Genomic DNA, 9,345 nt, shown 5'->3' on the forward strand with positions numbered 1-9,345 from the left:
TTTCATTACACTGCATGCTTAGAAAATTAATAAATATTTATATTTCATGATTTTAAAGTTTGTTGTTAATATAACGAATTAGTTCTGTAATTATTATTATTTAATAAACCAACGTTGCCAAAAAATTTAAAGACTATATTATTTTTAAATAGGATCTAATATTAATAATTTTGACATCTAATTTGTTGTTTATATTTTGCTACTACGTAAAAAAAATGTTTATATTAAATTATTTTAATTTTTGTTGTGATAGGTATAACAAATTATTACTGTTATTATTATTTTTATTAAACCAGTCTTTGCTTAAAAACATTAAAAATCATTTTCCTACATCCAAAATAACAAGTATTATTGCAGTGTAACAACAGAATATTAATAAAAAAAATGCAAAATATATAGACATACTATCCCTAACTAACTAAAGCCAAACAATTATATTCTTTGCTAAAAAACAAGGCTAATATCAACTAATACCAATATATGGCAACAGCGCCCTTCATAATGTATTTTCTGTGTAAATACTAGTGTAAGAGCGAGTAAGAAAAATATAATATTTTTTTTTTGTTTATATAGCATAATATATGAATGGTGTTAACATCAATTTAATATTCAATCAACATAAATAAAAGAAGCCAAACTTACCTTGAATGCCTGATCTGCACAATACTTCTCACTCCTTGAAATATATATTACGTGTTTTGCAATCTATAAAAATAAAATATACTTGAGCATCACTGGAAAACGCACACAATCACATTACCATAATCGAGTATATAAAATAGTTAAATATGTTTGTTATTGTACCGTATCTAAGGCCACAAGGCGTCTCACCTACATATAGGCATGGCCCAAAAGCGACATAGTCGTAGCTTAGGCCAGAAGGCGTCTCACCTACATATAGGCATGGCCCAAAAGCGACATAGCTTAATGTTGTTCCGTATCGACAATAAATAACACTAAAACACTCATTGATAAACATCTATCCTTTAACTAAATAATATTAAAATGCTCTTTGATAAATACTTGTCTACTATAAAACACACACACACAAAAGTAATACTAAAACACCCTTTACTATCTACTACTAAAGTTCAGTGATAACTGTTAACTAAATAATATTAAAATACTCTCATACAAATCCTAGCAATACCCGTGAATGGACAAAATACACTCTCACACAAAAGTAATACTAAAATACCATTTTCTATCTACTACTATAACTCAGTAATAACTGTAAATTAAATAATATTAAAATACTCTCACACAAATTCCAGTAATACCCGTGAGTGAACAAAATACACTCACACACAAAAGTAATACTAAAATACCATTTTCTATCTACTACTATAACTCAGTGATAACTGTTAACTAAATAATATTAAACTACTCTCATACAAATCCCAGTAATGCCCGTGAGTGAACAAAATACACTCACCTGTATAATACTTCATTCCTTCTATTCAGTCCCAGAAATATTTTCCACACAATTATAATCTGAATTTAATATTTTTTGATAAATGGCGACGTCAGGCAAAATAATCATCAACAATGCAAACCGCATCGTCTAGGAAACGACCATTTTATACATGCGGTCAAGAAAAGCCAATTAGAGAATCAAATAAAATATTATTTCTTAAAATAACACAATTTAATATAAACAATTTTTTTAACGGAAAACAAGACTCTTACAGTCGGCCATCCTGCTAGAAGCTCGTCCCGAGCTTGCCTAATCGGATTTCATTAGGCTTACGCCTAATATCGCCTAATTATCGGATAAATACGCTTAAATATCGGATAATACTAAATCTCCATATTTACCATATCTTTCACTAGCAGCTGAATCTGAAACTTCACCACATGTTTCCAGTGTATCACTGCCACCGTTCGTTTAGTTAACTTTACGTTTGTTTCAATAAGTGGACTCCATATCCTCTACCACGTACCTATCATGTGACAATTCGGATTTTATTACTATTGGTCCGCTGCAGACGGAAAGTAATTTACGGCTGATATGACTACTGGTGCTGTTCTCTTGATAAGCACCAAATCACCTATCTTGGGCTGTCTTGCTTCTTTACGAGTTTTATCAAAGTAAACTGTCTGTTTCCTTTCAGCCAGCTCAGTTAATCTGCTTGTTCTTTCTCTTTCAAGTAAAAGACTATCTACTACCCGAAGTATTCATGTAACTGCATAAACCAAGCATTGATCGGTTGTTTGTCTTTGATGATTTGATTTGATTTGATTTGATTTGATTCCATTTAATATAAATACAATGGTACTTAGATTATAGGATCTCCACGAAGAATATATACAGAAAACTAGAACAATTTTAAGATATAAAATTACACAAAGACAAATATAAAACAAATATACCTGAATTTATACACAAACAGAACAATTTTAATTCAAGAATTATTATTATATATCTGCCGATAAGCCTTGAGTTTTGAGGTCCCGGAAGAATTCGTTTAGCGTGTAGTAGCTCTTTGATATAGAGAATTTATTTAAATTAATTTTTTTTTGTTTAAGTTCAGAGGTTCAGAGTGATATCTATGGACGAATTCACTTGAAGTTTTTCCGGTGTTCTTATTTGGCATATTGTTTATGTTTATATTGTTGTGTCCTTTAGAGTTGAGATCATTTAGAGTTCCTTTAGAGTTGAGATTATCAGTGAATTGTGGATTGTGTAATTGTAATGTTCAATTTGACTATCAGCTCTACACGTTGCCACCGCTAATTTGTATGGATGTATCCGCTTGTTACAGCGTCCTTCGTCCGTTGTCCCAATATCTCCTGATAGTATAGGTTCCCTTCCGACATGGCTCGTCGAATCATTGATTCCAGGAAGGTTTAGGTCAGCCTCGTTTACGTCCGTCTCTAGGTGTCTACTGCAATACTTGCTTTGGTATTCTGTCGTCAGCCATTCGTTGTACCTACATGTGGCCGTACCACTGTAGTTGTTTTTCTTGTATATCTTTACAATGTTACCATCCACCTTCATTTTTTTTTTCATGTATTCTCTCGTTCCTAATTCTGTTTAAACGAGAGATTCGGGCTGATCTTCACCAGAAGTCCATTTCGGTAGACAACAACTTCTTTTTATGTTTTTTTTTGCTTAACAGCCATACCCCAGAGTCATATAACATTGCGCTTTTCAGAATCGCGTTATAGATCAGTTTTTTTTTCTGTGATCCGAGATATTTTTAAATTAAAGCACCAACGCTACTTTCACAGGTATACTTGCTCGTTCTTGACAATAAGCACTGAACATTTTAGATGTGAAAACAGATCAGTGATAATCCGAATAGGTCGTTCAAATAAAGCAGATATGTCATCCAAAAATATCAACACTTTACTCGTCTTTGTTGTACTGACGGCTTTCATGAAAATAAACTTAGTAAAGGCATCTATGGCGTTAAATAATTATGATTCTTCTTTCTGCTTTTTGGATAAAGTCCGAAGTAATCAAGATAGACGGTATGCATTGGAAGTTCTTTCTTCTGTTGGTCGTTTTCTTTATTCAAGCACAGTCTACAGCACTTAATGTATTTCCCACATTAGCTTTCATCCGGGGAAACCAATAATACCTAGTAAATTTTTTAGCAGCTAAGTGGTTCAAATCATCGTGAGAAGTTCGAACTACATGAAATCACATTTTTTTGCAGAACTACCCATTGTAGTATTTTGGCTTTAGTTCTGTAGACTTGTCCTTCACGTATGGGATAGTCTTTGTAGATTCTCCTAGCATGTTCAGTATCCAGCAGTTCTGATAGTAACTTGCTCACTTGGTGATATTGGCACTGCATGACTGATCGCAAAGTTATTTTCTGTACATCATTTATTCCAGGAGAAGAACTAGCTTCAGACAAGAAAGTTCATCTTTCATTACACGAACGCTCCGTTGTCAGGTAAATATCCACCGATCTTTAAATGCCATCGATTTGTAGTTCTAAATTGGTAGTATCCAAAAATTCAACTCTGCCATCACGATGTCCTTTCAATACACAACATCGAGATATATGTATAGGTAAAGTCATAGGATTTGCTTCACTCTTCTATATAGTGTTACATGTACTTTCAAAATCTATGTATGCTTTCGACGTTCGGCCATATACTTTTACTACTCTGTAATATTTTTGACTGGTTTTGACTATCAGGTCGTACCGAATCTCTTCTGTCTCGTGACAAATTTTGAAAAATTTCCAAATTATTTCATATTCTGACTTTCTCTTGTTGTTTGAACTCTTTTCTAGCCACATTCATACGTCTTTTCTTTGGTCTATCTGCCATCAGTTAAGTCGTAGTTAAGTAATTAAGTTGTAGTCGAAGTAAGTTGGCCGCTATTTCTGTCGCCCATACAAATTAAATACATCACTAGTAACTGTAATTTTATTAATAATAATACTACATATTTATTTATCCACAAATAATGATCTAATAACATAATTTGGGCATGTCAGATATCTTAAATAAATACAAACTTATAATAAAAATATGTATAAACTGAAAATACGCAAAAATATATTATACATAGACCTGAAAGGCTCAGATCCCACTTCTGAATTGTAAGAGCGAGTAAGAAAAATATAATATTTTTTTTTTGTTTATATAGCATAATATATGAATGGTGTTAACATCAATTTAATATTCAATCAACATAAATAAAAGAAGCCAAACTTACCTTGAATGCCTGATCTGCACAATACTTCTCACTCCTTGAAATATATATTACGTGTTTTGCAATCTATAAAAATAAAATATACTTGAGCATCACTGGAAAACGCACACAATCACATTACCATAATCGAGTATATAAAATAGTTAAATATGTTTGTTATTGTACCGTATCTAAGGCCACAAGGCGTCTCACCTACATATAGGCATGGCCCAAAAGCGACATAGTCGTAGCTTAGGCCAGAAGGCGTCTCACCTACATATAGGCATGGCCCAAAAGCGACATAGCTTAATGTTGTTCCGTATCGACAATAAATAACACTAAAACACTCATTGATAAACATCTATCCTTTAACTAAATAATATTAAAATGCTCTTTGATAAATACTTGTCTACTATAAAACACACACACACAAAAGTAATACTAAAACACCCTTTACTATCTACTACTAAAGTTCAGTGATAACTGTTAACTAAATAATATTAAAATACTCTCCATACAAATCCTAGCAATACCCGTGAATGGACAAAATACACTCTCACACAAAGTAATACTAAAATACCATTTTCTATCTACTACTATAACTCAGTAATAACTGTAAATTAAATAATATTAAAATACTCTCACACAAATTCCAGTAATACCCGTGAGTGAACAAAATACACTCACACACAAAAGTAATACTAAAATACCATTTTCTATCTACTACTATAACTCAGTAATAACTGTAAATTAAATAATATTAAAATACTCTCACACAAATTCCAGTAATACCCGTGAGTGAACAAAATACACTCACCTGTATAATACTTCATTCCTTCTATTCAGTCCCAGAAATATTTTCCACACAATTATAATCTGAATTTAATATTTTTTTTGATAAATGGCGACGTCAGTCAAAATAATCATCAACAATGCAAACCGCATCGTCTAGGAAACGACATTGTATACATGCGGTCAAGAAAAGTCAATTAGAGATTCAAATAAAATATTATTTCTTAAAATAACACAATTTAATATAAACAAATTTTTAACGGAAAACAAGACTCTTACACTAGCACCTCAATAAAAAAAAATGTGTCCTTATCTTTATATGACTCCGCAAAAAATCAAAGATGCCGGTTTCTTTCATAGCATTGCCACCGACCGCTGTCAGGTTTCTCGGAAAGAAACCTACGTCGCCGGGCGACAACTAAAATCCAGTTAATATTTTATTATAATTATAATCGATCCTGACGAATAAATGAATTTCATAAATGAATGAATTTTATAAATGAATGGTTTTTGCTGCCGCATTACTAGAATACAATATTTCAAGGCAGATGACGTATCTATTCGATAATTTTTATTCGAATAGTTTTCAACGAATGTTTTCTTACCAGCTATCGAATTATTCGAATGAATTGCAACTATCGAATGTTTCGATAGTATTCATTCGATAGTTTCCACTACTAATTTAGAGAATGGTAGATCTGGATCCAGAAACATATTTTCTATACGGGGTGTCCCAGGCTGAGCGTGCATTAGAAGTTTCTAGAGAACTACAATATTTAGATCGGAGATTTTTTGCGCATCATTGTTTCACAATGAGATCTATGGATTAAAAATATTTTCAATATGGCGGCACTATCGGAGATAAGGGAAGTTGACAGCAACTTTCTTATTTTAAATGAGTAGCCCCATTTTTCTATTATATATTCAAATGTTATTTAAAATTTTATGAATTTTGTTATTAACACTCTATACCTAAAAAATATTTAAAATTTTTGGAGGAAAAGAACTCTGTCAAAAAAATTGTGGCTATCTATTTCAGAAATTAAATTGTTTGAATGTCATATAATTAGATTATTTTCTTTTATCTATGCATATAATATTGGCCGTAGCTGTCATGGAATGGAGAGATAAAAATATTATCATAATTCATTATTTTCAAATGAAAACCTACTTTTTTTATTTCACTAGTGAAAAGGTTTTTTAATTCGCGTTACTTTTTGATTATACATGTTCCTATACGAGTATACCTAAAATAAATCGTTTTTAAGTTATTTAAGATTTAGTTTTAGTTCTAAATTTGACGTTTAGGCTATAACAAAAATTTTGACAGGCAGTTTTTTTCCTCCAAAAATGTTAAATATCTTTTTCTCAAAAACGGTTAATGTTAGGTGCAGTGTTTCATATCAAAATTCATAAAATTTTACAGAGAATTTAAGTATGTAATAAAAAATGGGGTACCCATTTAAAATAAGAAAGTTGCTGTCAACTTCCCCTATTTCCAGTGCCGCTATATTGAAACTATTTTTAATTGAAAAATCTCCGATCTAGATCTGGTAGTCACACCCTGTATACTATTTTTAAAATAATTTAAAAAACACCACGGTAAACGAGTAACTTCATTTTTTTACCGCTGTCAATTGGAAAAAAATTATTTTGTTTAGGACGAACAGAACGAACAAACATAATAAGTAATTCGTAATTCTAATAATATAGTTTCGACAATAGCTAACATTAAACTTTATAGAATGCCTACCAATTCCGGTATCTGAAAAACTCATTACACAGTTGCTGCATAATTTAACTGGAGCCCCTACACATCGTGAGAAAAGTCCCCAAAAGCTCATTTCCATTCACAATTGGAAACTGAAAACAGTAATTACGCAGACAGCGATGATGTCAGAACCATACGTGCCGTGCATGCGGACGGGCCTCGCAGGGAGACCCGCAGGAATTCTTTTCCTTCTCTCTTTCCCTCTTGTTTCTTTTATACTTCCTTAGCTCACACACGTTACCGCAGACAGCTGCTGTCGGTCTTCTTTTAGTTCCTTTAATTCGAGGGATTGAGGCGGAAATGCGCTTTGAAGACTGTGATAATTTGGTATTTATTATTTAAAATAAAACTACTTGGTTGAGTGTTCAAAATTAAACTAACTTTTATTCTTCGTATTAATACAGGGTGGCGCCTCTCATACGCCGCGGAAGCTCCAAGGAGAACGGTAGTTTATATCGAAATGAAATTTTGGCAGCGTATGTAGGTTAACTGAAAACATTTTATAAAAATATATAGAATTATACAGGGTGTCCTCAAAAAAAGTTACACATCAAAGTTATATTTTTTCTAATGGAACACCCTATATATTAATTGATTTTCGGATTCTAGGAAAAAAATAAAGGTGAGTTTTATTAAAGAAGCATATACCTAAAATCTAAGGATTTTGACATATTTTACATTTTGTGAAAATGAAGAGTAAATTTTAAATTTCGATAACAGCTACCTAAATTTTAGTTGACCTTGTACTGTTTGACCAGCGGATCTGAAGCTACGGAAGGAATGCGAGAAAAAAAAATCGATATTGCCACGTTTATCTATAAAATTGCAAAATTGCCAGACATGAACTATAAATTTAATATATTTTTATTATATATAATGTGTTTAGCATATATTCTGACGTATATTACTAAGGAATTTTAACGTAGTTCATATTGTTCGATATGTTTTATTTAATAACTTATTTCTTTCATTCTGTATAATCTGCTTATTATGGAAGTTGAAGATTTTTTAACGATATCTTTGGCAAACCGGCATCGCCGCGCATGGCCGCCTATTCATCGAACATGATTGGCGAGAGTACGTCACAGGATTTGTTACCACGCGCTTGCCATGGCTTTTAAGCCTTTCCTATATATTCGCTTGCTTTATCCCCAACTTCAGGGTCTCTTCTGAAAAGAGTAGGAATATTGAATACTATTGAAATATCCAGTGGCGGTGTCATTTTTTTGATCATTATTACTTTATTTCATTATTTTATACCGGTTATCCTAAACTTTGTTCCTATATTTTTCGTATATTTGATAGTTAAGTTGTGTTTTATTGTTTTGTTATCTTGTTATAATGTTTTTCGTTCATAGTTTTTAATTATTAATATCAAGCTTGATCGTATATTTGTATTTTAAAATGAATAAATTTGTTAAGGGTAAGACGCTACATAGTCAGACAAGAGAAATATAGCTAATTTATATAAGTAAGTTAATAATAACGTGGATGAAATCTCATTTGGTTTATTTCCTTGTGTTCATAATAGGGTTTGCGATGAAGAAGCTACAGAGAGTTCGCTTAAGTTGCCGCTTAAACGTAAACTTGAGCGGATGTATCGGCTATAAAAAAATTCACACAGAAGATAAAAAAGGCTGAAAACTAACCCCGATAAAATGATATCCAGCTCTGGAAAGAAACGACCACGTGAGACTGCTGTCGAAAAGCTCGACGACTTTTTCGAAGTGGTCAGGAATTTGATAAATAGATTTTATCTCGAATTCAAACTCGTCCCCACAATTAGAAAGCTTTTGCAAAAATTGCAGGAAGAATCGAATTTTCCTTTTGCAGGGAAATGCTTAGGGGGTTATTAAAATCAAATGAATTTTTTTGGCGTAAATATCAAAATAACAGATAATTATTAATGGAGCGGCCCATTATATTGCAGAGAGAGATTGCATTGCAAAAATATATACGCGAAATTCGAAAATATAGCCAAGTATTATCTATTTGGATGAAACATATGGGTAGACAATGACCTAACCTTTAAAAACTGCTGGCGGAGCGATACCATATCTGGTGTAATAGGCAATATTGGATCTACTAGTGAGTAAAATTATGTTTTGTTTGCGCTTCCAAAGTT

General features: G+C 32.0%; 1 long non-coding RNA gene across 1 annotated transcript; it reads right to left on the minus strand.

Annotated features, from left to right (window-relative positions):
• Positions 1-553: 553 nt before the first annotated feature.
• Positions 554-5,161, minus strand: LOC115889792. Its single transcript, XR_004051505.1, has 2 exons — positions 4,871-5,161; positions 554-891 (listed from the first exon to the last, which is right to left on the minus strand). It is a non-coding gene; the product is annotated as an uncharacterized LOC115889792 (long non-coding RNA).
• Between the last annotated feature and the right edge of the window lie 4,184 nt (positions 5,162-9,345).

This window comes from Sitophilus oryzae, unplaced genomic scaffold, assembly GCF_002938485.1.
Source record: "Sitophilus oryzae breed Bouriz unplaced genomic scaffold, Soryzae_2.0 scaffold_847_pilon_pilon, whole genome shotgun sequence".
NCBI lineage: Eukaryota > Metazoa > Arthropoda > Insecta > Coleoptera > Curculionidae > Sitophilus > Sitophilus oryzae.